Source organism: Electrophorus electricus, chromosome 13 (assembly GCF_041902795.1).
Source record: "Electrophorus electricus isolate QZ-2024a chromosome 13, ASM4190279v1, whole genome shotgun sequence".
NCBI lineage: Eukaryota > Metazoa > Chordata > Actinopteri > Gymnotiformes > Gymnotidae > Electrophorus > Electrophorus electricus.
Window position 1 is genome coordinate 18,056,447 of NC_137509.1, and position 27,529 is coordinate 18,083,975.

A 27,529-nucleotide genomic window follows, 5' to 3' on the forward strand; every position below is an offset into this window, starting at 1 on the left:
TTATTGCATCATTTAATTACATTCAAGATAACATTCTAGAATGTCAAGTGCAGGGATTAATAAAAAAAATTGTCAGATTGGTCTTTGATCATATTTGCTATGATTAGGCAATTTGAGTAAGTGTTTAAGGCTTACGGCCACACCATCTTGAGAACGCCCAATCTCATCTGACCTTGGAAGCTAAGCAAGTTTGGGCCTGAATAGTACTGAGGTGGGACCCTACCTAGGAATACCAGGTGCTGTAAGCTTTTCTTGCATCACTTTAATTTACTTTCAAGCTGACATGCTCAAATGTGAAGTGCAGTGATTAATAAAAAAAACCATCTGTTAGCACCTGGGAATAGCCGATGCTGTAACTTTTTTTTGCATCACTTTCATTTACTCTCCAACTCACATGCCTGAATGTGAAGTGCAGTGATTCATTAAAAAACTATCTGTTAGCACCTTGGACTATGAGATGCTGTAAGCTTCTCTTGCATCACTTTAATTTACTTTCAAGATGACATGCTAGGATGTGAAGTGCAGTGATTAATTAAAAAAACTATCTGTTAGCACCTGGGAATAGCAAATGCTGTAAGTTTTTGTTGCATCACTTTACTTTAATCTGCAACTGACAAGCTTGTATGTGAAGTGTACAGATTAAATAGAAATATTTTAGTACCAGGGAATAGCAGGTGCTGTAAGATTGTATTGCATCCCTTTAATTTATGTTCAAGCTATCATGTTCAAATTTGAAGTGCAGTGAATAATTAACTCAAACTATCTGTTAGCACCTGGGAATAGCAGATGCTGTAAGTTTTTTTTGCATCACTTTCATTTACTCTCCAACTCACATGCCTGAATGTGAAGTGCAGTGATTCATCAAAAAACTATATGTTAGCACCTTGGACTACGAGATGCTGTAAGCTTCTCTTGCATCACTTTAATTTACTGTCAAGATGACATGCTAGGATGTGAAATGCAGTGATTAATTAAAAAAACTATCTGTTAGCACCTGGGAATAGCAGATGCTTAAGTTTTTGTTGCATCACTTTACTTTAATCTGCAACTGACAAGCTTGTATGTGAAGTGTACAGATTAAATAGAAATATTTTAGTACCAGGGAATAGCAGGTGCTGTAAGATTGTATTGCATCCCTTTAATTTATGTTCAAGCTATCATGTTCAAATTTGAAGTGCAGTGAATAATTAACTCAAACTATCTGTTAGCACCTGGGAATAGCAGATGCTGTAAGTTTTTTTTGCATCACTTTCATTTACTCTCCAACTCACATGCCTGAATGTGAAGTGCAGTGATTCATCAAAAAACTATATGTTAGCACATTGGACTACGAGATGCTGTAAGCTTCTCTTGCATCACTTTAATTAACTGTCAAGATGACATGCTAGGATGTGAAATGCAGTGATTAATTAAAAAAACTATCTGTTAGCACCTGGGAATAGCAGATGCTGTAAGTTTTTGTTGCATCACTTTACTTTAATCTGCAACTGACAAGCTTGTATGTGAAGTGTACAGATTAAATAGAAATATTTTAGTACCAGGGAATAGCAGGTGCTGTAAGATTGTTTGCATCCCTTTAATTTATGTTCAAGCTATCATGTTCAAATTTGAAGTGCAGTGAATAATTAGTGCCTCCGTATACCAGCTCCGTATTGTAAGCTTTTATTGCATCATTTAATTACATTCAAGATAACATTCTAGAATGTCAAGTGCAGGGATTAATAAAAAAAATTGTCAGATTGGTCTTTGATCATATTTGCTATGATTAGGCAATTTGAGTAAGTGTTTAAGGCTTACGGCCACACCATCTTGAGAACGCCCAATCTCATCTGACCTTGGAAGCTAAGCAAGTTTGGGCCTGAATAGTACTGAGGTGGGACCCTACCTAGGAATACCAGGTGCTGTAAGCTTTTCTTGCATCACTTTAATTTACTTTCAAGCTGACATGCTCAAATGTGAAGTGCAGTGATTAATAAAAAAAACCATCTGTTAGCACCTGGGAATAGCCGATGCTGTAACTTTTTTTTGCATCACTTTCATTTACTCTCCAACTCACATGCCTGAATGTGAAGTGCAGTGATTCATCAAAAAACTGTCTGTTAGTGCCTCCGTATACTAGATGTTGTAAGCTTTTATTGCATCATTTAATTTACATTCAAGATAACATTCTAGAATGTCAATTGCAGGGATTAATAAAAAAAAATTGTCAGATTGGTCTTTGATCATATTTGCTGTGATTAGGCAATTTGAGTAAGTGTTTAAGGCTTACGGCCACACCAGCTTGAGAATGCCCAATCTCATCTGACCTTGGAAGCTAAGCAAGTTTGGGCCTGGATAGTACTGAGGTGGGACCCTACCTAGGAATACCAGGTGCTGTAAGCTTTTCTTGCATCACTTTAATTTACTTTCAAGCTGACATGCTCAAATGTGAAGTGCAGTGATTAATAAAAAAAACCATCTGTTAGCACCTGGGAATAGTCGATGCTGTAAGTTTTTTTTGCATCACTTTCATTTACTCTCCAACTCACATGCCTGAATGTGAAGTGCAGTGATTCATCAAAAAACTGTCTGTTAGTGCCTCCGTATACCAGATGTTGTAAGCTTTTATTGCATCATTTAATTTACATTCAAGATAACATTCTAGAATGTCAATTGCAGGGATTAATTAAAAAAATTGTCAGATTGGTCTTTGATCATATTTGCTATGATTAGGCAATTTGAGTAAGTGTTTGAGGCTTATGGCCACACCAGCTTGAGAATGCCCAAGCTCATCTGATCTTGGAAGCTAAGCAAGTTTGGGCCTGGATAGTACTGAGATGGGACCCTACCTAGGAATACCAGGTGCTGCAAGCTTTTCTTGCATCACTTTAATTTACTTTCAAGCTGACATGCTCAAATGTGAAGTGCAGTGATTAATAAAAAAAACCATCTGTTAGCACCTGGGAATAGCCGATGCTGTAACTTTTTTTTGCATCACTTTCATTTACTCTCCAACTAACATGCCTGAATGTGAAGTGCAGTGATTCATTAAAAAACTATCTGTTAGCACCTTGGACTACGAGATGCTGTAAGCTTCTCTTGCATCACTTTAATTTACTGTCAAGAAGACATGCTAAGATGTGAAATGCAGTGATTAATTAAAAAAACTATCTGTTAGCACCTGGGAATAGCAGATGCTGTAAGTTTTTGTTGCATCACTTTACTTTAATCTGCAACTGACAAGCTTGTATGTGAAGTGTACAGATTAAATAGAAATATTTTAGTACCAGGGAATAGCAGGTGCTGTAAGATTGTATTGCATCCCTTTAATTTATGTTCAAGCTATCATGTTCAAATTTGAAGTGCAATGAATAATTAACTCAAACTATCTGTTAGCACCTGGGAATAGCAGATGCTGTAAGTTTTTTTTGCATCACTTTCATTTACTCTCCAACTCACATGCCTGAATGTGAAGTGCAGTGATTCATCAAAAAACTATATGTTAGCACATTGGACTACGAGATGCTGTAAGCTTCTCTTGCATCACTTTAATTAACTGTCAAGATGACATGCTAGGATGTGAAATGCAGTGATTAATTAAAAAAACTATCTGTTAGCACCTGGGAATAGCAGATGCTGTAAGTTTTTGTTGCATCACTTTACTTTAATCTGCAACTGACAAGCTTGTATGTGAAGTGTACAGATTAAATAGAAATATTTTAGTACCAGGGAATAGCAGGTGCTGTAAGATTGTTTGCATCCCTTTAATTTATGTTCAAGCTATCATGTTCAAATTTGAAGTGCAGTGAATAATTAGTGCCTCCGTATACCAGCTCCGTATTGTAAGCTTTTATTGCATCATTTAATTACATTCAAGATAACATTCTAGAATGTCAAGTGCAGGGATTAATAAAAAAAATTGTCAGATTGGTCTTTGATCATATTTGCTATGATTAGGCAATTTGAGTAAGTGTTTAAGGCTTACGGCCACACCAGCTTGAGAACGCCCAATCTCATCTGACCTTGGAAGCTAAGCAAGTTTGGGCCTGAATAGTACTGAGGTGGGACCCTACCTAGGAATACCAGGTGCTGTAAGCTTTTCTTGCATCACTTTAATTTACTTTCAAGCTGACATGCTCAAATGTGAAGTGCAGTGATTAATAAAAAAAACTATCTGTTAGCACCTGGGAATAGCAGATGCTGTAAGTTTTTTTTGCATCACTTTCATTTACTCTCCAACTCACATGCCTGAATGTGAAGTGCAGTGATTCCTCAAAAATCTATCTGTTAGCACCTTGGACTACGAGATGCTGTAAGCTTCTCTTGCATCACTTTAATTTACTTTCAAGATGACATGCTAGGATGTGAAGTGCAGTGATTAATTAAAAAAACTATCTGTTAGCACCTGGGAATAGCAAATGCTGTAAGTTTTTGTTGCATCACTTTACTTTAATCTGCAACTGACAAGCTTGTATGTGAAGTGTACAGATTAAATAGAAATATTTTAGTACCAGGGAATAGCAGGTGCTGTAAGATTGTATTGCATCCCTTTAATTTATGTTCAAGCTATCATGTTCAAATTTGAAGTGCAGTGAATAATTAACTCAAACTATCTGTTAGCACCTGGGAATAGCAGATGCTGTAAGTTTTTTTTGCATCACTTTCATTTACTCTCCAACTCACATGCCTGAATGTGAAGTGCAGTGATTCATCAAAAAACTATATGTTAGCACATTGGACTACGAGATGCTGTAAGCTTCTCTTGCATCACTTTAATTAACTGTCAAGATGACATGCTAGGATGTGAAATGCAGTGATTAATTAAAAAAACTATCTGTTAGCACCTGGGAATAGCAGATGCTGTAAGTTTTTGTTGCATCACTTTACTTTAATCTGCAACTGACAAGCTTGTATGTGAAGTGTACAGATTAAATAGAAATATTTTAGTACCAGGGAATAGCAGGTGCTGTAAGATTGTTTGCATCCCTTTAATTTATGTTCAAGCTATCATGTTCAAATTTGAAGTGCAGTGAATAATTAGTGCCTCCGTATACCAGCTCCGTATTGTAAGCTTTTATTGCATCATTTAATTACATTCAAGATAACATTCTAGAATGTCAAGTGCAGGGATTAATAAAAAAAATTGTCAGATTGATCTTTGATCATATTTGCTATGATTAGGCAATTTGAGTAAGTGTTTAAGGCTTACGGCCACACCATCTTGAGAACGCCCAATCTCATCTGACCTTGGAAGCTAAGCAAGTTTGGGCCTGAATAGTACTGAGGTGGGACCCTACCTAGGAATACCAGGTGCTGTAAGCTTTTCTTGCATCACTTTAATTTACTTTCAAGCTGACATGCTCAAATGTGAAGTGCAGTGATTAATAAAAAAAACCATCTGTTAGCACCTGGGAATAGCCGATGCTGTAACTTTTTTTTGCATCACTTTCATTTACTCTCCAACTCACATGCCTGAATGTGAAGTGCAGTGATTCATTAAAAAACTATCTGTTAGCACCTTGGACTACGAGATGCTGTAAGCTTCTCTTGCATCACTTTAATTTACTTTCAAGATGACATGCTAGGATGTGAAGTGCAGTGATTAATTAAAAAAACTATCTGTTAGCACCTGGGAATAGCAAATGCTGTAAGTTTTTGTTGCATCACTTTACTTTAATCTGCAACTGACAAGCTTGTATGTGAAGTGTACAGATTAAATAGAAATATTTTAGTACCAGGGAATAGCAGGTGCTGTAAGATTGTATTGCATCCCTTTAATTTATGTTCAAGCTATCATGTTCAAATTTGAAGTGCAGTGAATAATTAACTCAAACTATCTGTTAGCACCTGGGAATAGCAGATGCTGTAAGTTTTTTTTGCATCACTTTCATTTACTCTCCAACTCACATGCCTGAATGTGAAGTGCAGTGATTCATCAAAAAACTATATGTTAGCACCTTGGACTACGAGATGCTGTAAGCTTCTCTTGCATCACTTTAATTTACTGTCAAGATGACATGCTAGGATGTGAAATGCAGTGATTAATTAAAAAAACTATCTGTTAGCACCTGGGAATAGCAGATGCTTAAGTTTTTGTTGCATCACTTTACTTTAATCTGCAACTGACAAGCTTGTATGTGAAGTGTACAGATTAAATAGAAATATTTTAGTACCAGGGAATAGCAGGTGCTGTAAGATTGTATTGCATCCCTTTAATTTATGTTCAAGCTATCATGTTCAAATTTGAAGTGCAGTGAATAATTAACTCAAACTATCTGTTAGCACCTGGGAATAGCAGATGCTGTAAGTTTTTTTTGCATCACTTTCATTTACTCTCCAACTCACATGCCTGAATGTGAAGTGCAGTGATTCATCAAAAAACTATATGTTAGCACATTGGACTACGAGATGCTGTAAGCTTCTCTTGCATCACTTTAATTAACTGTCAAGATGACATGCTAGGATGTGAAATGCAGTGATTAATTAAAAAAACTATCTGTTAGCACCTGGGAATAGCAGATGCTGTAAGTTTTTGTTGCATCACTTTACTTTAATCTGCAACTGACAAGCTTGTATGTGAAGTGTACAGATTAAATAGAAATATTTTAGTACCAGGGAATAGCAGGTGCTGTAAGATTGTTTGCATCCCTTTAATTTATGTTCAAGCTATCATGTTCAAATTTGAAGTGCAGTGAATAATTAGTGCCTCCGTATACCAGCTCCGTATTGTAAGCTTTTATTGCATCATTTAATTACATTCAAGATAACATTCTAGAATGTCAAGTGCAGGGATTAATAAAAAAAATTGTCAGATTGGTCTTTGATCATATTTGCTATGATTAGGCAATTTGAGTAAGTGTTTAAGGCTTACGGCCACACCATCTTGAGAACGCCCAATCTCATCTGACCTTGGAAGCTAAGCAAGTTTGGGCCTGAATAGTACTGAGGTGGGACCCTACCTAGGAATACCAGGTGCTGTAAGCTTTTCTTGCATCACTTTAATTTACTTTCAAGCTGACATGCTCAAATGTGAAGTGCAGTGATTAATAAAAAAAACCATCTGTTAGCACCTGGGAATAGCCGATGCTGTAACTTTTTTTTGCATCACTTTCATTTACTCTCCAACTCACATGCCTGAATGTGAAGTGCAGTGATTCATTAAAAAACTATCTGTTAGCACCTTGGACTATGAGATGCTGTAAGCTTCTCTTGCATCACTTTAATTTACTTTCAAGATGACATGCTAGGATGTGAAGTGCAGTGATTAATTAAAAAAACTATCTGTTAGCACCTGGGAATAGCAAATGCTGTAAGTTTTTGTTGCATCACTTTACTTTAATCTGCAACTGACAAGCTTGTATGTGAAGTGTACAGATTAAATAGAAATATTTTAGTACCAGGGAATAGCAGGTGCTGTAAGATTGTATTGCATCCCTTTAATTTATGTTCAAGCTATCATGTTCAAATTTGAAGTGCAGTGAATAATTAACTCAAACTATCTGTTAGCACCTGGGAATAGCAGATGCTGTAAGTTTTTTTTGCATCACTTTCATTTACTCTCCAACTCACATGCCTGAATGTGAAGTGCAGTGATTCATCAAAAAACTATATGTTAGCACCTTGGACTACGAGATGCTGTAAGCTTCTCTTGCATCACTTTAATTTACTGTCAAGATGACATGCTAGGATGTGAAATGCAGTGATTAATTAAAAAAACTATCTGTTAGCACCTGGGAATAGCAGATGCTTAAGTTTTTGTTGCATCACTTTACTTTAATCTGCAACTGACAAGCTTGTATGTGAAGTGTACAGATTAAATAGAAATATTTTAGTACCAGGGAATAGCAGGTGCTGTAAGATTGTATTGCATCCCTTTAATTTATGTTCAAGCTATCATGTTCAAATTTGAAGTGCAGTGAATAATTAACTCAAACTATCTGTTAGCACCTGGGAATAGCAGATGCTGTAAGTTTTTTTTGCATCACTTTCATTTACTCTCCAACTCACATGCCTGAATGTGAAGTGCAGTGATTCATCAAAAAACTATATGTTAGCACATTGGACTACGAGATGCTGTAAGCTTCTCTTGCATCACTTTAATTAACTGTCAAGATGACATGCTAGGATGTGAAATGCAGTGATTAATTAAAAAAACTATCTGTTAGCACCTGGGAATAGCAGATGCTGTAAGTTTTTGTTGCATCACTTTACTTTAATCTGCAACTGACAAGCTTGTATGTGAAGTGTACAGATTAAATAGAAATATTTTAGTACCAGGGAATAGCAGGTGCTGTAAGATTGTTTGCATCCCTTTAATTTATGTTCAAGCTATCATGTTCAAATTTGAAGTGCAGTGAATAATTAGTGCCTCCGTATACCAGCTCCGTATTGTAAGCTTTTATTGCATCATTTAATTACATTCAAGATAACATTCTAGAATGTCAAGTGCAGGGATTAATAAAAAAAATTGTCAGATTGGTCTTTGATCATATTTGCTATGATTAGGCAATTTGAGTAAGTGTTTAAGGCTTACGGCCACACCATCTTGAGAACGCCCAATCTCATCTGACCTTGGAAGCTAAGCAAGTTTGGGCCTGAATAGTACTGAGGTGGGACCCTACCTAGGAATACCAGGTGCTGTAAGCTTTTCTTGCATCACTTTAATTTACTTTCAAGCTGACATGCTCAAATGTGAAGTGCAGTGATTAATAAAAAAAACCATCTGTTAGCACCTGGGAATAGCCGATGCTGTAACTTTTTTTTGCATCACTTTCATTTACTCTCCAACTCACATGCCTGAATGTGAAGTGCAGTGATTCATCAAAAAACTGTCTGTTAGTGCCTCCGTATACTAGATGTTGTAAGCTTTTATTGCATCATTTAATTTACATTCAAGATAACATTCTAGAATGTCAATTGCAGGGATTAATAAAAAAAAATTGTCAGATTGGTCTTTGATCATATTTGCTGTGATTAGGCAATTTGAGTAAGTGTTTAAGGCTTACGGCCACACCAGCTTGAGAATGCCCAATCTCATCTGACCTTGGAAGCTAAGCAAGTTTGGGCCTGGATAGTACTGAGGTGGGACCCTACCTAGGAATACCAGGTGCTGTAAGCTTTTCTTGCATCACTTTAATTTACTTTCAAGCTGACATGCTCAAATGTGAAGTGCAGTGATTAATAAAAAAAACCATCTGTTAGCACCTGGGAATAGTCGATGCTGTAAGTTTTTTTTGCATCACTTTCATTTACTCTCCAACTCACATGCCTGAATGTGAAGTGCAGTGATTCATCAAAAAACTGTCTGTTAGTGCCTCCGTATACCAGATGTTGTAAGCTTTTATTGCATCATTTAATTTACATTCAAGATAACATTCTAGAATGTCAATTGCAGGGATTAATTAAAAAAATTGTCAGATTGGTCTTTGATCATATTTGCTATGATTAGGCAATTTGAGTAAGTGTTTGAGGCTTATGGCCACACCAGCTTGAGAATGCCCAAGCTCATCTGATCTTGGAAGCTAAGCAAGTTTGGGCCTGGATAGTACTGAGATGGGACCCTACCTAGGAATACCAGGTGCTGCAAGCTTTTCTTGCATCACTTTAATTTACTTTCAAGCTGACATGCTCAAATGTGAAGTGCAGTGATTAATAAAAAAAACCATCTGTTAGCACCTGGGAATAGCCGATGCTGTAACTTTTTTTTGCATCACTTTCATTTACTCTCCAACTAACATGCCTGAATGTGAAGTGCAGTGATTCATTAAAAAACTATCTGTTAGCACCTTGGACTACGAGATGCTGTAAGCTTCTCTTGCATCACTTTAATTTACTGTCAAGAAGACATGCTAAGATGTGAAATGCAGTGATTAATTAAAAAAACTATCTGTTAGCACCTGGGAATAGCAGATGCTGTAAGTTTTTGTTGCATCACTTTACTTTAATCTGCAACTGACAAGCTTGTATGTGAAGTGTACAGATTAAATAGAAATATTTTAGTACCAGGGAATAGCAGGTGCTGTAAGATTGTATTGCATCCCTTTAATTTATGTTCAAGCTATCATGTTCAAATTTGAAGTGCAATGAATAATTAACTCAAACTATCTGTTAGCACCTGGGAATAGCAGATGCTGTAAGTTTTTTTTGCATCACTTTCATTTACTCTCCAACTCACATGCCTGAATGTGAAGTGCAGTGATTCATCAAAAAACTATATGTTAGCACATTGGACTACGAGATGCTGTAAGCTTCTCTTGCATCACTTTAATTAACTGTCAAGATGACATGCTAGGATGTGAAATGCAGTGATTAATTAAAAAAACTATCTGTTAGCACCTGGGAATAGCAGATGCTGTAAGTTTTTGTTGCATCACTTTACTTTAATCTGCAACTGACAAGCTTGTATGTGAAGTGTACAGATTAAATAGAAATATTTTAGTACCAGGGAATAGCAGGTGCTGTAAGATTGTTTGCATCCCTTTAATTTATGTTCAAGCTATCATGTTCAAATTTGAAGTGCAGTGAATAATTAGTGCCTCCGTATACCAGCTCCGTATTGTAAGCTTTTATTGCATCATTTAATTACATTCAAGATAACATTCTAGAATGTCAAGTGCAGGGATTAATAAAAAAAATTGTCAGATTGGTCTTTGATCATATTTGCTATGATTAGGCAATTTGAGTAAGTGTTTAAGGCTTACGGCCACACCAGCTTGAGAACGCCCAATCTCATCTGACCTTGGAAGCTAAGCAAGTTTGGGCCTGAATAGTACTGAGGTGGGACCCTACCTAGGAATACCAGGTGCTGTAAGCTTTTCTTGCATCACTTTAATTTACTTTCAAGCTGACATGCTCAAATGTGAAGTGCAGTGATTAATAAAAAAAACTATCTGTTAGCACCTGGGAATAGCAGATGCTGTAAGTTTTTTTTGCATCACTTTCATTTACTCTCCAACTCACATGCCTGAATGTGAAGTGCAGTGATTCCTCAAAAATCTATCTGTTAGCACCTTGGACTACGAGATGCTGTAAGCTTCTCTTGCATCACTTTAATTTACTTTCAAGATGACATGCTAGGATGTGAAGTGCAGTGATTAATTAAAAAAACTATCTGTTAGCACCTGGGAATAGCAAATGCTGTAAGTTTTTGTTGCATCACTTTACTTTAATCTGCAACTGACAAGCTTGTATGTGAAGTGTACAGATTAAATAGAAATATTTTAGTACCAGGGAATAGCAGGTGCTGTAAGATTGTATTGCATCCCTTTAATTTATGTTCAAGCTATCATGTTCAAATTTGAAGTGCAGTGAATAATTAACTCAAACTATCTGTTAGCACCTGGGAATAGCAGATGCTGTAAGTTTTTTTTGCATCACTTTCATTTACTCTCCAACTCACATGCCTGAATGTGAAGTGCAGTGATTCATCAAAAAACTATATGTTAGCACATTGGACTACGAGATGCTGTAAGCTTCTCTTGCATCACTTTAATTAACTGTCAAGATGACATGCTAGGATGTGAAATGCAGTGATTAATTAAAAAAACTATCTGTTAGCACCTGGGAATAGCAGATGCTGTAAGTTTTTGTTGCATCACTTTACTTTAATCTGCAACTGACAAGCTTGTATGTGAAGTGTACAGATTAAATAGAAATATTTTAGTACCAGGGAATAGCAGGTGCTGTAAGATTGTTTGCATCCCTTTAATTTATGTTCAAGCTATCATGTTCAAATTTGAAGTGCAGTGAATAATTAGTGCCTCCGTATACCAGCTCCGTATTGTAAGCTTTTATTGCATCATTTAATTACATTCAAGATAACATTCTAGAATGTCAAGTGCAGGGATTAATAAAAAAAATTGTCAGATTGATCTTTGATCATATTTGCTATGATTAGGCAATTTGAGTAAGTGTTTAAGGCTTACGGCCACACCATCTTGAGAACGCCCAATCTCATCTGACCTTGGAAGCTAAGCAAGTTTGGGCCTGAATAGTACTGAGGTGGGACCCTACCTAGGAATACCAGGTGCTGTAAGCTTTTCTTGCATCACTTTAATTTACTTTCAAGCTGACATGCTCAAATGTGAAGTGCAGTGATTAATAAAAAAAACCATCTGTTAGCACCTGGGAATAGCCGATGCTGTAACTTTTTTTTGCATCACTTTCATTTACTCTCCAACTCACATGCCTGAATGTGAAGTGCAGTGATTCATTAAAAAACTATCTGTTAGCACCTTGGACTACGAGATGCTGTAAGCTTCTCTTGCATCACTTTAATTTACTTTCAAGATGACATGCTAGGATGTGAAGTGCAGTGATTAATTAAAAAAACTATCTGTTAGCACCTGGGAATAGCAAATGCTGTAAGTTTTTGTTGCATCACTTTACTTTAATCTGCAACTGACAAGCTTGTATGTGAAGTGTACAGATTAAATAGAAATATTTTAGTACCAGGGAATAGCAGGTGCTGTAAGATTGTATTGCATCCCTTTAATTTATGTTCAAGCTATCATGTTCAAATTTGAAGTGCAGTGAATAATTAACTCAAACTATCTGTTAGCACCTGGGAATAGCAGATGCTGTAAGTTTTTTTTGCATCACTTTCATTTACTCTCCAACTCACATGCCTGAATGTGAAGTGCAGTGATTCATCAAAAAACTATATGTTAGCACCTTGGACTACGAGATGCTGTAAGCTTCTCTTGCATCACTTTAATTTACTGTCAAGATGACATGCTAGGATGTGAAATGCAGTGATTAATTAAAAAAACTATCTGTTAGCACCTGGGAATAGCAGATGCTTAAGTTTTTGTTGCATCACTTTACTTTAATCTGCAACTGACAAGCTTGTATGTGAAGTGTACAGATTAAATAGAAATATTTTAGTACCAGGGAATAGCAGGTGCTGTAAGATTGTATTGCATCCCTTTAATTTATGTTCAAGCTATCATGTTCAAATTTGAAGTGCAGTGAATAATTAACTCAAACTATCTGTTAGCACCTGGGAATAGCAGATGCTGTAAGTTTTTTTTGCATCACTTTCATTTACTCTCCAACTCACATGCCTGAATGTGAAGTGCAGTGATTCATCAAAAAACTATATGTTAGCACATTGGACTACGAGATGCTGTAAGCTTCTCTTGCATCACTTTAATTAACTGTCAAGATGACATGCTAGGATGTGAAATGCAGTGATTAATTAAAAAAACTATCTGTTAGCACCTGGGAATAGCAGATGCTGTAAGTTTTTGTTGCATCACTTTACTTTAATCTGCAACTGACAAGCTTGTATGTGAAGTGTACAGATTAAATAGAAATATTTTAGTACCAGGGAATAGCAGGTGCTGTAAGATTGTTTGCATCCCTTTAATTTATGTTCAAGCTATCATGTTCAAATTTGAAGTGCAGTGAATAATTAGTGCCTCCGTATACCAGCTCCGTATTGTAAGCTTTTATTGCATCATTTAATTACATTCAAGATAACATTCTAGAATGTCAAGTGCAGGGATTAATAAAAAAAATTGTCAGATTGGTCTTTGATCATATTTGCTATGATTAGGCAATTTGAGTAAGTGTTTAAGGCTTACGGCCACACCATCTTGAGAACGCCCAATCTCATCTGACCTTGGAAGCTAAGCAAGTTTGGGCCTGAATAGTACTGAGGTGGGACCCTACCTAGGAATACCAGGTGCTGTAAGCTTTTCTTGCATCACTTTAATTTACTTTCAAGCTGACATGCTCAAATGTGAAGTGCAGTGATTAATAAAAAAAACCATCTGTTAGCACCTGGGAATAGCCGATGCTGTAACTTTTTTTTGCATCACTTTCATTTACTCTCCAACTCACATGCCTGAATGTGAAGTGCAGTGATTCATTAAAAAACTATCTGTTAGCACCTTGGACTATGAGATGCTGTAAGCTTCTCTTGCATCACTTTAATTTACTTTCAAGATGACATGCTAGGATGTGAAGTGCAGTGATTAATTAAAAAAACTATCTGTTAGCACCTGGGAATAGCAAATGCTGTAAGTTTTTGTTGCATCACTTTACTTTAATCTGCAACTGACAAGCTTGTATGTGAAGTGTACAGATTAAATAGAAATATTTTAGTACCAGGGAATAGCAGGTGCTGTAAGATTGTATTGCATCCCTTTAATTTATGTTCAAGCTATCATGTTCAAATTTGAAGTGCAGTGAATAATTAACTCAAACTATCTGTTAGCACCTGGGAATAGCAGATGCTGTAAGTTTTTTTTGCATCACTTTCATTTACTCTCCAACTCACATGCCTGAACGTGAAGTGCAGTGATTCATTAAAAAACTATCTGTTAGCACCTTGGACTACGAGATGCTGTAAGCTTCTCTTGCATCACTTTAATTTACTTTCAAGATGACATGCTAGGATGTGAAGTGCAGTGATTAATTAAAAAAACTATCTGTTAGCACCTGGGAATAGCAAATGCTGTAAGTTTTTGTTGCATCACTTTACTTTAATCTGCAACTGACAAGCTTGTATGTGAAGTGTACAGATTAAATAGAAATATTTTAGTACCAGGGAATAGCAGGTGCTGTAAGATTGTATTGCATCCCTTTAATTTATGTTCAAGCTATCATGTTCAAATTTGAAGTGCAGTGAATAATTAACTCAAACTATCTGTTAGCACCTGGGAATAGCAGATGCTGTAAGTTTTTTTTGCATCACTTTCATTTACTCTCCAACTCACATGCCTGAATGTGAAGTGCAGTGATTCATCAAAAAACTATATGTTAGCACCTTGGACTACGAGATGCTGTAAGCTTCTCTTGCATCACTTTAATTTACTGTCAAGATGACATGCTAGGATGTGAAATGCAGTGATTAATTAAAAAAACTATCTGTTAGCACCTGGGAATAGCAGATGCTTAAGTTTTTGTTGCATCACTTTACTTTAATCTGCAACTGACAAGCTTGTATGTGAAGTGTACAGATTAAATAGAAATATTTTAGTACCAGGGAATAGCAGGTGCTGTAAGATTGTATTGCATCCCTTTAATTTATGTTCAAGCTATCATGTTCAAATTTGAAGTGCAGTGAATAATTAACTCAAACTATCTGTTAGCACCTGGGAATAGCAGATGCTGTAAGTTTTTTTTGCATCACTTTCATTTACTCTCCAACTCACATGCCTGAATGTGAAGTGCAGTGATTCATCAAAAAACTATATGTTAGCACATTGGACTACGAGATGCTGTAAGCTTCTCTTGCATCACTTTAATTAACTGTCAAGATGACATGCTAGGATGTGAAATGCAGTGATTAATTAAAAAAACTATCTGTTAGCACCTGGTAATAGCAGATGCTGTAAGTTTTTGTTGCATCACTTTACTTTAATCTGCAACTGACAAGCTTGTATGTGAAGTGTACAGATTAAATAGAAATATTTTAGTACCAGGGAATAGCAGGTGCTGTAAGATTGTTTGCATCCCTTTAATTTATGTTCAAGCTATCATGTTCAAATTTGAAGTGCAGTGAATAATTAGTGCCTCCGTATACCAGCTCCGTATTGTAAGCTTTTATTGCATCATTTAATTACATTCAAGATAACATTCTAGAATGTCAAGTGCAGGGATTAATAAAAAAAATTGTCAGATTGGTCTTTGATCATATTTGCTATGATTAGGCAATTTGAGTAAGTGTTTAAGGCTTACGGCCACACCATCTTGAGAACGCCCAATCTCATCTGACCTTGGAAGCTAAGCAAGTTTGGGCCTGAATAGTACTGAGGTGGGACCCTACCTAGGAATACCAGGTGCTGTAAGCTTTTCTTGCATCACTTTAATTTACTTTCAAGCTGACATGCTCAAATGTGAAGTGCAGTGATTAATAAAAAAAACCATCTGTTAGCACCTGGGAATAGCCGATGCTGTAACTTTTTTTTGCATCACTTTCATTTACTCTCCAACTCACATGCCTGAATGTGAAGTGCAGTGATTCATTAAAAAACTATCTGTTAGCACCTTGGACTATGAGATGCTGTAAGCTTCTCTTGCATCACTTTAATTTACTTTCAAGATGACATGCTAGGATGTGAAGTGCAGTGATTAATTAAAAAAACTATCTGTTAGCACCTGGGAATAGCAAATGCTGTAAGTTTTTGTTGCATCACTTTACTTTAATCTGCAACTGACAAGCTTGTATGTGAAGTGTACAGATTAAATAGAAATATTTTAGTACCAGGGAATAGCAGGTGCTGTAAGATTGTATTGCATCCCTTTAATTTATGTTCAAGCTATCATGTTCAAATTTGAAGTGCAGTGAATAATTAACTCAAACTATCTGTTAGCACCTGGGAATAGCAGATGCTGTAAGTTTTTTTTGCATCACTTTCATTTACTCTCCAACTCACATGCCTGAATGTGAAGTGCAGTGATTCATCAAAAAACTATATGTTAGCACCTTGGACTACGAGATGCTGTAAGCTTCTCTTGCATCACTTTAATTTACTGTCAAGATGACATGCTAGGATGTGAAATGCAGTGATTAATTAAAAAAACTATCTGTTAGCACCTGGGAATAGCAGATGCTTAAGTTTTTGTTGCATCACTTTACTTTAATCTGCAACTGACAAGCTTGTATGTGAAGTGTACAGATTAAATAGAAATATTTTAGTACCAGGGAATAGCAGGTGCTGTAAGATTGTATTGCATCCCTTTAATTTATGTTCAAGCTATCATGTTCAAATTTGAAGTGCAGTGAATAATTAACTCAAACTATCTGTTAGCACCTGGGAATAGCAGATGCTGTAAGTTTTTTTTGCATCACTTTCATTTACTCTCCAACTCACATGCCTGAATGTGAAGTGCAGTGATTCATCAAAAAACTATATGTTAGCACATTGGACTACGAGATGCTGTAAGCTTCTCTTGCATCACTTTAATTAACTGTCAAGATGACATGCTAGGATGTGAAATGCAGTGATTAATTAAAAAAACTATCTGTTAGCACCTGGGAATAGCAGATGCTGTAAGTTTTTGTTGCATCACTTTACTTTAATCTGCAACTGACAAGCTTGTATGTGAAGTGTACAGATTAAATAGAAATATTTTAGTACCAGGGAATAGCAGGTGCTGTAAGATTGTTTGCATCCCTTTAATTTATGTTCAAGCTATCATGTTCAAATTTGAAGTGCAGTGAATAATTAGTGCCTCCGTATACCAGCTCCGTATTGTAAGCTTTTATTGCATCATTTAATTACATTCAAGATAACATTCTAGAATGTCAAGTGCAGGGATTAATAAAAAAAATTGTCAGATTGGTCTTTGATCATATTTGCTATGATTAGGCAATTTGAGTAAGTGTTTAAGGCTTACGGCCACACCATCTTGAGAACGCCCAATCTCATCTGACCTTGGAAGCTAAGCAAGTTTGGGCCTGAATAGTACTGAGGTGGGACCCTACCTAGGAATACCAGGTGCTGTAAGCTTTTCTTGCATCACTTTAATTTACTTTCAAGCTGACATGCTCAAATGTGAAGTGCAGTGATTAATAAAAAAAACCATCTGTTAGCACCTGGGAATAGCCGATGCTGTAACTTTTTTTTGCATCACTTTCATTTACTCTCCAACTCACATGCCTGAATGTGAAGTGCAGTGATTCATTAAAAAACTATCTGTTAGCACCTTGGACTACGAGATGCTGTAAGCTTCTCTTGCATCACTTTAATTTACTTTCAAGATGACATGCTAGGATGTGAAGTGCAGTGATTAATTAAAAAAACTATCTGTTAGCACCTGGGAATAGCAAATGCTGTAAGTTTTTGTTGCATCACTTTACTTTAATCTGCAACTGACAAGCTTGTATGTGAAGTGTACAGATTAAATAGAAATATTTTAGTACCAGGGAATAGCAGGTGCTGTAAGATTGTATTGCATCCCTTTAATTTATGTTCAAGCTATCATGTTCAAATTTGAAGTGCAGTGAATAATTAACTCAAACTATCTGTTAGCACCTGGGAATAGCAGATGCTGTAAGTTTTTTTTGCATCACTTTCATTTACTCTCCAACTCACATGCCTGAATGTGAAGTGCAGTGATTCATCAAAAAACTATATGTTAGCACCTTGGACTACGAGATGCTGTAAGCTTCTCTTGCATCACTTTAATTTACTGTCAAGATGACATGCTAGGATGTGAAATGCAGTGATTAATTAAAAAAACTATCTGTTAGCACCTGGGAATAGCAGATGCTGTAAGTTTTTGTTGCATCACTTTACTTTAATCTGCAACTGACAAGCTTGTATGTGAAGTGTACAGATTAAATAGAAATATTTTAGTACCAGGGAATAGCAGGTGCTGTAAGATTGTATTGCATCCCTTTAATTTATGTTCAAGCTATCATGTTCAAATTTGAAGTGCAGTGAATAATTAACTCAAACTATCTGTTAGCACCTGGGAATAGCAGATGCTGTAAATTTTTTTTGCATCACTTTCATTTACTCTCCAACTCACATGCCTGAATGTGAAGTGCAGTGATTCATCAAAAAACTATATGTTAGCACCTTGGACTACGAGATGCTGTAAGCTTCTCTTGCATCACTTTAATTTACTGTCAAGATGACATGCTAGGATGTGAAATGCAGTGATTAATTAAAAAAACTATCTGTTAGCACCTGGGAATAGCAGATGCTGTAAGTTTTTGTTGCATCACTTTACTTTAATCTGCAACTGACAAGCTTGTATGTGAAGTGTACAGATTAAATAGAAATATTTTAGTACCAGGGAATAGCAGGTGCTGTAAGATTGTATTGCATCCCTTTAATTTATGTTCAAGCTATCATGTTCAAATTTGAAGTGCAGTGAATAATTAACTCAAACTATCTGTTAGCACCTGGGAATAGCAGATGCTGTAAATTTTTTTTGCATCACTTTCATTTACTCTCCAACTCACATGCCTGAATGTGAAGTGCAGTGATTCATCAAAAAACTATATGTTAGCACATTGGACTACGAGATGCTGTAAGCTTCTCTTGCATCACTTTAATTTACTGTCAAGATGACATGCTAGGATGTGAAATGCAGTGATTAATTAAAAAAACTATCTGTTAGCACCTGGGAATAGCAGATGCTGTAAGATTTTGTTGCATCACTTTACTTTAATCTGCAACTGACAAGCTTGTATGTGAAGTGTACAGATTAAATAGAAATATTTTAGTACCAGGGAATAGCAGGTGCTGTAAGATTGTTTGCATCCCTTTAATTTATGTTCAAGCTATCATGTTCAAATTTGAAGTGCAGTGAATAATTAGTGCCTCCGTATACCAGCTCCGTATTGTAAGCTTTTATTGCATCATTTAATTACATTCAAGATAACATTCTAGAATGTCAAGTGCAGGGATTAATAAAAAAAATTGTCAGATTGGTCTTTGATCATATTTGCTATGATTAGGCAATTTGAGTAAGTGTTTAAGGCTTACGGCCACACCATCTTGAGAACGCCCAATCTCATCTGAACTTGGAAGCTAAGCAAGTTTGGGCCTGAATAGTACTGAGGTGGGACCCTACCTAGGAATACCAGGTGCTGTAAGCTTTTCTTGCATCACTTTAATTTACTTTCAAGCTGACATGCTCAAATGTGAAGTGCAGTGATTACTAAAAAAAACTATCTGTTAGCACCTGGGAATAGCAGATGCTGTAAGTTTTTTTTGCATCACTTTCATTTACTCTCCAACTCACATGCCTGAATGTGAAGTGCAGTGATTCCTCAAAAATCTATCTGTTAGCACCTTGGACTACGAGATGCTGTAAGCTTCTCTTGCATCACTTTAATTTACTTTCAAGATGACATGCTAGGATGTGAAGTGCAGTGATTAATTAAAAAAACTATCTGTTAGCACCTGGGAATAGCAAATGCTGTAAGTTTTTGTTGCATCACTTTACTTTAATCTGCAACTGACAAGCTTGTATGTGAAGTGTACAGATTAAATAGAAATATTTTAGTACCAGGGAATAGCAGGTGCTGTAAGATTGTATTGCATCCCTTTAATTTATGTTCAAGCTATCATGTTCAAATTTGAAGTGCAGTGAATAATTAACTCAAACTATCTGTTAGCACCTGGGAATAGCAGATGCTGTAAGTTTTTTTTGCATCACTTTCATTTACTCTCCAACTCACATGCCTGAATGTGAAGTGCAGTGATTCATCAAAAAACTATATGTTAGCACCTTGGACTACGAGATGCTGTAAGCTTCTCTTGCATCACTTTAATTTACTGTCAAGATGACATGCTAGGATGTGAAATGCAGTGATTAATTAAAAAAACTATCTGTTAGCACCTGGGAATAGCAGATGCTGTAAGTTTTTGTTGCATCACTTTACTTTAATCTGCAACTGACAAGCTTGTATGTGAAGTGTACAGATTAAATAGAAATATTTTAGTACCAGGGAATAGCAGGTGCTGTAAGATTGTATTGCATCCCTTTAATTTATGTTCAAGCTATCATGTTCAAATTTGAAGTGCAGTGAATAATTAACTCAAAATATCTGTTAGCACCTGGGAATAGCAGATGCTGTAAGTTTTTTTTGCATCACTTTCATTTACTCTCCAACTCACATGCCTGAATGTGAAGTGCAGTGATTCATCAAAAAACTATATGTTAGCACATTGGACTACGAGATGCTGTAAGCTTCTCTTGCATCACTTTAATTAACTGTCAAGATGACATGCTAGGATGTGAAATGCAGTGATTAATTAAAAAAACTATCTGTTAGCACCTGGGAATAGCATATGCTGTAAGTTTTTGTTGCATCACTTTACTTTAATCTGCAACTGACAAGCTTGTATGTGAAGTGTACAGATTAAATAGAAATATTTTAGTACCAGGGAATAGCAGGTGCTGTAAGATTGTTTGCATCCCTTTAATTTATGTTCAAGCTATCATGTTCAAATTTGAAGTGCAGTGAATAATTAACTCAAACTATCTGTTAGCACCTGGGAATAGCAGATGCTGTAAGTTTTTTTTTCATCACTTTCATTTACTCTCCAACTCACATGCCTGAATGTGAAGTGCAGTGATTCATCAAAAAACTATATGTTAGCACCTTGGACTACGAGATGCTGTAAGCTTCTCTTGCATCACTTTAATTTACTGTCAAGATGACATGCTAGGATGTGAAATGCAGTGATTAATTAAAAAAACTATCTGTTAGCACCTGGGAATAGCAGATGCTGTAAGTTTTTGTTGCATCACTTTACTTTAATCTGCAACTGACAAGCTTGTATGTGAAGTGTACAGATTAAATAGAAATATTTTAGTACCAGGGAATAGCAGGTGCTGTAAGATTGTATTGCATCCCTTTAATTTATGTTCAAGCTATCATGTTCAAATTTGAAGTGCAGTGAATAATTAACTCAAACTATCTGTTAGCACCTGGGAATAGCAGATGCTGTAAATTTTTTTTGCATCACTTTCATTTACTCTCCAACTCACATGCCTGAATGTGAAGTGCAGTGATTCATCAAAAAACTATATGTTAGCACATTGGACTACGAGATGCTGTAAGCTTCTCTTGCATCACTTTAATTTACTGTCAAGATGACATGCTAGGATGTGAAATGCAGTGATTAATTAAAAAAACTATCTGTTAGCACCTGGGAATAGCAGATGCTGTAAGTTTTTGTTGCATCACTTTACTTTAATCTGCAACTGACAAGCTTGTATGTGAAGTGTACAGATTAAATAGAAATATTTTAGTACCAGGGAATAGCAGGTGCTGTAAGATTGTTTGCATCCCTTTAATTTATGTTCAAGCTATCATGTTCAAATTTGAAGTGCAGTGAATAATTAGTGCCTCCGTATACCAGCTCCGTATTGTAAGCTTTTATTGCATCATTTAATTACATTCAAGATAACATTCTAGAATGTCAAGTGCAGGGATTAATAAAAAAAATTGTCAGATTGGTCTTTGATCATATTTGCTATGATTAGGCAATTTGAGTAAGTGTTTAAGGCTTACGGCCACACCATCTTGAGAACGCGCAATCTCATCTGAACTTGGAAGCTAAGCAAGTTTGGGCCTGAATAGTACTGAGGTGGGACCCTACCTAGGAATACCAGGTGCTGTAAGCTTTTCTTGCATCACTTTAATTTACTTTCAAGCTGACATGCTCAAATGTGAAGTGCAGTGATTAATAAAAAAAACTATCTGTTAGCACCTGGGAATAGCAGATGCTGTAAGTTTTTTTTGCATCACTTTCATTTACTCTCCAACTCACATGCCTGAATGTGAAGTGCAGTGATTCCTCAAAAATCTATCTGTTAGCACCTTGGACTACGAGATGCTGTAAGCTTCTCTTGCATCACTTTAATTTACTTTCAAGATGACATGCTAGGATGTGAAGTGCAGTGATTAATTAAAAAAACTATCTGTTAGCACCTGGGAATAGCAAATGCTGTAAGTTTTTGTTGCATCACTTTACTTTAATCTGCAACTGACAAGCTTGTATGTGAAGTGTACAGATTAAATAGAAATATTTTAGTACCAGGGAATAGCAGGTGCTGTAAGATTGTATTGCATCCCTTTAATTTATGTTCAAGCTATCATGTTCAAATTTGAAGTGCAGTGAATAATTAACTCAAACTATCTGTTAGCACCTGGGAATAGCAGATGCTGTAAGTTTTTTTTGCATCACTTTCATTTACTCTCCAACTCACATGCCTGAATGTGAAGTGCAGTGATTCATCAAAAAACTATATGTTAGCACATTGGACTACGAGATGCTGTAAGCTTCTCTTGCATCACTTTAATTAACTGTCAAGATGACATGCTAGGATGTGAAATGCAGTGATTAATTAAAAAAACTATCTGTTAGCACCTGGGAATAGCAGATGCTGTAAGTTTTTGTTGCATCACTTTACTTTAATCTGCAACTGACAAGCTTGTATGTGAAGTGTACAGATTAAATAGAAATATTTTAGTACCAGGGAATAGCAGGTGCTGTAAGATTGTTTGCATCCCTTTAATTTATGTTCAAGCTATCATGTTCAAATTTGAAGTGCAGTGAATAATTAGTGCCTCCGTATACCAGCTCCGTATTGTAAGCTTTTATTGCATCATTTAATTACATTCAAGATAACATTCTAGAATGTCAAGTGCAGGGATTAATAAAAAAAATTGTCAGATTGGTCTTTGATCATATTTGCTATGATTAGGCAATTTGAGTAAGTGTTTAAGGCTTACGGCCACACCATCTTGAGAACGCCCAATCTCATCTGAACTTGGAAGCTAAGCAAGTTTGGGCCTGAATAGTACTGAGGTGGGACCCTACCTAGGAATACCAGGTGTTGTAAGCTTTTCTTGCATCACTTTAATTTACTTTCAAGCTGACATGCTCAAATGTGAAGTGCAGTGATTAATAAAAAAAACTATCTGTTAGCACCTGGGAATAGCAGATGCTGTAAGTTTTTTTTGCATCACTTTCATTTACTCTCCAACTCACATGCCTGAATGTGAAGTGCAGTGATTCCTCAAAAATCTATCTGTTAGCACCTTGGACTACGAGATGCTGTAAGCTTCTCTTGCATCACTTTAATTTACTTTCAAGATGACATGCTAGGATGTGAAGTGCAGTGATTAATTAAAAAAACTATCTGTTAGCACCTGGGAATAGCAAATGCTGTAAGTTTTTGTTGCATCACTTTACTTTAATCTGCAACTGACAAGCTTGTATGTGAAGTGTACAGATTAAATAGAAATATTTTAGTACCAGGGAATAGCAGGTGCTGTAAGATTGTATTGCATCCCTTTAATTTATGTTCAAGCTATCATGTTCAAATTTGAAGTGCAGTGAATAATTAACTCAAACTATCTGTTAGCACCTGGGAATAGCAGATGCTGTAAGTTTTTTTTGCATCACTTTCATTTACTCTCCAACTCACATGCCTGAATGTGAAGTGCAGTGATTCATCAAAAAACTATATGTTAGCACCTTGGACTACGAGATGCTGTAAGCTTCTCTTGCATCACTTTAATTTACTGTCAAGATGACATGCTAGGATGTGAAATGCAGTGATTAATTAAAAAAACTATCTGTTAGCACCTGGGAATAGCAGATGCTGTAAGTTTTTGTTGCATCACTTTACTTTAATCTGCAACTGACAAGCTTGTATGTGAAGTGTACAGATTAAATAGAAATATTTTAGTACCAGGGAATAGCAGGTGCTGTAAGATTGTATTGCATCCCTTTAATTTATGTTCAAGCTATCATGTTCAAATTTGAAGTGCAGTGAATAATTAACTCAAACTATCTGTTAGCACCTGGGAATAGCAGATGCTGTAAGTTTTTTTTGCATCACTTTCATTTACTCTCCAACTCACATGCCTGAATGTGAAGTGCAGTGATTCATCAAAAAACTATATGTTAGCACATTGGACTACGAGATGCTGTAAGCTTCTCTTGCATCACTTTAATTAACTGTCAAGATGACATGCTAGGATGTGAAATGCAGTGATTAATTAAAAAAACTATCTGTTAGCACCTGGGAATAGCAGATGCTGTAAGTTTTTGTTGCATCACTTTACTTTAATCTGCAACTGACAAGCTTGTATGTGAAGTGTACAGATTAAATAGAAATATTTTAGTACCAGGGAATAGCAGGTGCTGTAAGATTGTTTGCATCCCTTTAATTTATGTTCAAGCTATCATGTTCAAATTTGAAGTGCAGTGAATAATTAGTGCCTCCGTATACCAGCTCCGTATTGTAAGCTTTTATTGCATCATTTAATTACATTCAAGATAACATTCTAGAATGTCAAGTGTAGGGATTAATAAAAAAAATTGTCAGATTGGTCTTTGATCATATTTGCTATGATTAGGCAATTTGAGTAAGTGTTTAAGGCTTACGGCCACACCATCTTGAGAACGCCCAATCTCATCTGAACTTGGAAGCTAAGCAAGTTTGGGCCTGAATAGTACTGAGGTGGGACCCTACCTAGGAATACCAGGTGTTGTAAGCTTTTCTTGCATCACTTTAATTTACTTTCAAGCTGACATGCTCAAATGTGAAGTGCAGTGATTAATAAAAAAAACTATCTGTTAGCACCTGGGAATAGCAGATGCTGTAAGTTTTTTTTGCATCACTTTCATTTACTCTCCAACTCACATGCCTGAATGTGAAGTGCAGTGATTCCTCAAAAATCTATCTGTTAGCACCTTGGACTACGAGATGCTGTAAGCTTCTCTTGCATCACTTTAATTTACTTTCAAGATGACATGCTAGGATGTGAAGTGCAGTGATTAATTAAAAAAACTATCTGTTAGCACCTGGGAATAGCAAATGCTGTAAGTTTTTGTTGCATCACTTTACTTTAATCTGCAACTGACAAGCTTGTATGTGAAGTGTACAGATTAAATAGAAATATTTTAGTACCAGGGAATAGCAGGTGCTGTAAGATTGTATTGCATCCCTTTAATTTATGTTCAAGCTATCATGTTCAAATTTGAAGTGCAGTGAATAATTAACTCAAACTATCTGTTAGCACCTGGGAATAGCAGATGCTGTAAGTTTTTTTTGCATCACTTTCATTTACTCTCCAACTCACATGCCTGAATGTGAAGTGCAGTGATTCATCAAAAAACTATATGTTAGCACCTTGGACTACGAGATGCTGTAAGCTTCTCTTGCATCACTTTAATTTACTGTCAAGATGACATGCTAGGATGTGAAATGCAGTGATTAATTAAAAAAACTATCTGTTAGCACCTGGGAATAGCAGATGCTGTAAGTTTTTGTTGCATCACTTTACTTTAATCTGCAACTGACAAGCTTGTATGTGAAGTGTACAGATTAAATAGAAATATTTTAGTACCAGGGAATAGCAGGTGCTGTAAGATTGTTTGCATCCCTTTAATTTATGTTCAAGCTATCATGTTCAAATTTGAAGTGCAGTGAATAATTAGTGCCTCCGTATACCAGCTCCGTATTGTAAGCTTTTATTGCATCATTTAATTACATTCAAGATAACATTCTAGAATGTCAAGTGCAGGGATTAATAAAAAAAATTGTCAGATTGGTCTTTGATCATATTTGCTATGATTAGGCAATTTGAGTAAGTGTTTAAGGCTTACGGCCACACCATCTTGAGAACGCCCAATCTCATCTGAACTTGGAAGCTAAGCAAGTTTGGGCCTGAATAGTACTGAGGTGGGACCCTACCTAGGAATACCAGGTGCTGTAAGCTTTTCTTGCATCACTTTAATTTACTTTCAAGCTGACATGCTCAAATGTGAAGTGCAGTGATTAATAAAAAAAACTATCTGTTAGCACCTGGGAATAGCAGATGCTGTAAGTTTTTTTTGCATCACTTTCATTTACTCTCCAACTCACATGCCTGAATGTGAAGTGCAGTGATTCCTCAAAAATCTATCTGTTAGCACCTTGGACTACGAGATGCTGTAAGCTTCTCTTGCATCACTTTAATTTACTTTCAAGATGACATGCTAGGATGTGAAGTGCAGTGATTAATTAAAAAAACTATCTGTTAGCACCTGGGAATAGCAAATGCTGTAAGTTTTTGTTGCATCACTTTACTTTAATCTGCAACTGACAAGCTTGTATGTGAAGTGTACAGATTAAATAGAAATATTTTAGTACCAGGGAATAGCAGGTGCTGTAAGATTGTATTGCATCCCTTTAATTTATGTTCAAGCTATCATGTTCAAATTTGAAGTGCAGTGAATAATTAACTCAAACTATCTGTTAGCACCTGGGAATAGCAGATGCTGTAAGTTTTTTTTGCATCACTTTCATTTACTCTCCAACTCACATGCCTGAATGTGAAGTGCAGTGATTCATCAAAAAACTATATGTTAGCACATTGGACTACGAGATGCTGTAAGCTTCTCTTGCATCACTTTAATTAACTGTCAAGATGACATGCTAGGATGTGAAATGCAGTGATTAATTAAAAAAACTATCTGTTAGCACCTGGGAATAGCAGATGCTGTAAGTTTTTGTTGCATCACTTTACTTTAATCTGCAACTGACAAGCTTGTATGTGAAGTGTACAGATTAAATAGAAATATTTTAGTACCAGGGAATAGCAGGTGCTGTAAGATTGTTTGCATCCCTTTAATTTATGTTCAAGCTATCATGTTCAAATTTGAAGTGCAGTGAATAATTAGTGCCTCCGTATTCCAGCTCCGTATTGTAAGCTTTTATTGCATCATTTAATTACATTCAAGATAACATTCTAGAATGTCAAGTGCAGGGATTAATAAAAAAAAATTGTCAGATTGGTCTTTGATCATATTTGCTATGATTAGGCAATTTGAGTAAGTGTTTAAGGCTTACGGCCACACCAGCTTGAGAACGCCCAATCTCATCTGACCTTAGAAGCTAAGCAAGTTTGGGCCTGAATAGTACTGAGGTGGGACCCTACCTAGGAATACCAGGTGCTGTAAGCTTTTCTTGCATCACTTTAATTTACTTTCAAGCTGACATGCTCAAATGTGAAGTGCAGTGATTAATAAAAAAAACTATCTGTTAGCACCTGGGAATAGCAGATGCTGTAAGT

At 36.1% G+C, this 27,529-nt stretch overlaps 2 non-coding genes and 19 pseudogenes across 2 annotated transcripts; all 21 read left to right on the forward strand.

Moving 5' to 3' along the window:
- Nucleotides 1–129: 129 nt before the first annotated feature.
- On the forward strand, nt 130–248 carry LOC145647512 (5S ribosomal RNA; annotated as a pseudogene).
- A 1,543-nt stretch (nt 249–1,791) lies between these two features.
- Nucleotides 1,792–1,910, forward strand: LOC145647513 (5S ribosomal RNA; annotated as a pseudogene).
- A 353-nt stretch (nt 1,911–2,263) lies between these two features.
- On the forward strand, nt 2,264–2,382 carry LOC145647338 (5S ribosomal RNA; annotated as a pseudogene).
- Nucleotides 2,383–2,734: 352 nt separating this feature from the next.
- LOC145650648 (5S ribosomal RNA) lies at nt 2,735–2,853 on the forward strand (annotated as a pseudogene).
- A 1,105-nt stretch (nt 2,854–3,958) lies between these two features.
- On the forward strand, nt 3,959–4,077 carry LOC145644438 (5S ribosomal RNA; annotated as a pseudogene).
- A 1,105-nt stretch (nt 4,078–5,182) lies between these two features.
- Nucleotides 5,183–5,301, forward strand: LOC145647515 (5S ribosomal RNA; annotated as a pseudogene).
- Nucleotides 5,302–6,844: 1,543 nt separating this feature from the next.
- LOC145647516 (5S ribosomal RNA) lies at nt 6,845–6,963 on the forward strand (annotated as a pseudogene).
- Nucleotides 6,964–8,506: 1,543 nt separating this feature from the next.
- LOC145647517 (5S ribosomal RNA) lies at nt 8,507–8,625 on the forward strand (annotated as a pseudogene).
- Nucleotides 8,626–8,978: 353 nt separating this feature from the next.
- On the forward strand, nt 8,979–9,097 carry LOC145647339 (5S ribosomal RNA; annotated as a pseudogene).
- A 352-nt stretch (nt 9,098–9,449) lies between these two features.
- On the forward strand, nt 9,450–9,568 carry LOC145650649 (5S ribosomal RNA; annotated as a pseudogene).
- A 1,105-nt stretch (nt 9,569–10,673) lies between these two features.
- Nucleotides 10,674–10,792, forward strand: LOC145644449 (5S ribosomal RNA; annotated as a pseudogene).
- A 1,105-nt stretch (nt 10,793–11,897) lies between these two features.
- On the forward strand, nt 11,898–12,016 carry LOC145647518 (5S ribosomal RNA; annotated as a pseudogene).
- A 1,543-nt stretch (nt 12,017–13,559) lies between these two features.
- Nucleotides 13,560–13,678, forward strand: LOC145647519 (5S ribosomal RNA; annotated as a pseudogene).
- Nucleotides 13,679–15,660: 1,982 nt separating this feature from the next.
- LOC145647520 (5S ribosomal RNA) lies at nt 15,661–15,779 on the forward strand (annotated as a pseudogene).
- Nucleotides 15,780–17,322: 1,543 nt separating this feature from the next.
- LOC145647521 (5S ribosomal RNA) lies at nt 17,323–17,441 on the forward strand (annotated as a pseudogene).
- A 1,983-nt stretch (nt 17,442–19,424) lies between these two features.
- On the forward strand, nt 19,425–19,543 carry LOC145647421 (5S ribosomal RNA). The gene has a single exon (XR_014116330.1). It is a non-coding gene; the product is annotated as a 5S ribosomal RNA (ribosomal RNA).
- A 2,421-nt stretch (nt 19,544–21,964) lies between these two features.
- On the forward strand, nt 21,965–22,083 carry LOC145648270 (5S ribosomal RNA; annotated as a pseudogene).
- A 1,105-nt stretch (nt 22,084–23,188) lies between these two features.
- LOC145647315 (5S ribosomal RNA) lies at nt 23,189–23,307 on the forward strand (annotated as a pseudogene).
- A 1,544-nt stretch (nt 23,308–24,851) lies between these two features.
- LOC145647316 (5S ribosomal RNA) lies at nt 24,852–24,970 on the forward strand (annotated as a pseudogene).
- A 1,105-nt stretch (nt 24,971–26,075) lies between these two features.
- On the forward strand, nt 26,076–26,194 carry LOC145647434 (5S ribosomal RNA). Its single transcript, XR_014116333.1, has one exon. It is a non-coding gene; the product is annotated as a 5S ribosomal RNA (ribosomal RNA).
- A 1,106-nt stretch (nt 26,195–27,300) lies between these two features.
- LOC145649030 (5S ribosomal RNA) lies at nt 27,301–27,419 on the forward strand (annotated as a pseudogene).
- The last annotated feature ends 110 nt before the right edge of the window (nt 27,420–27,529 follow it).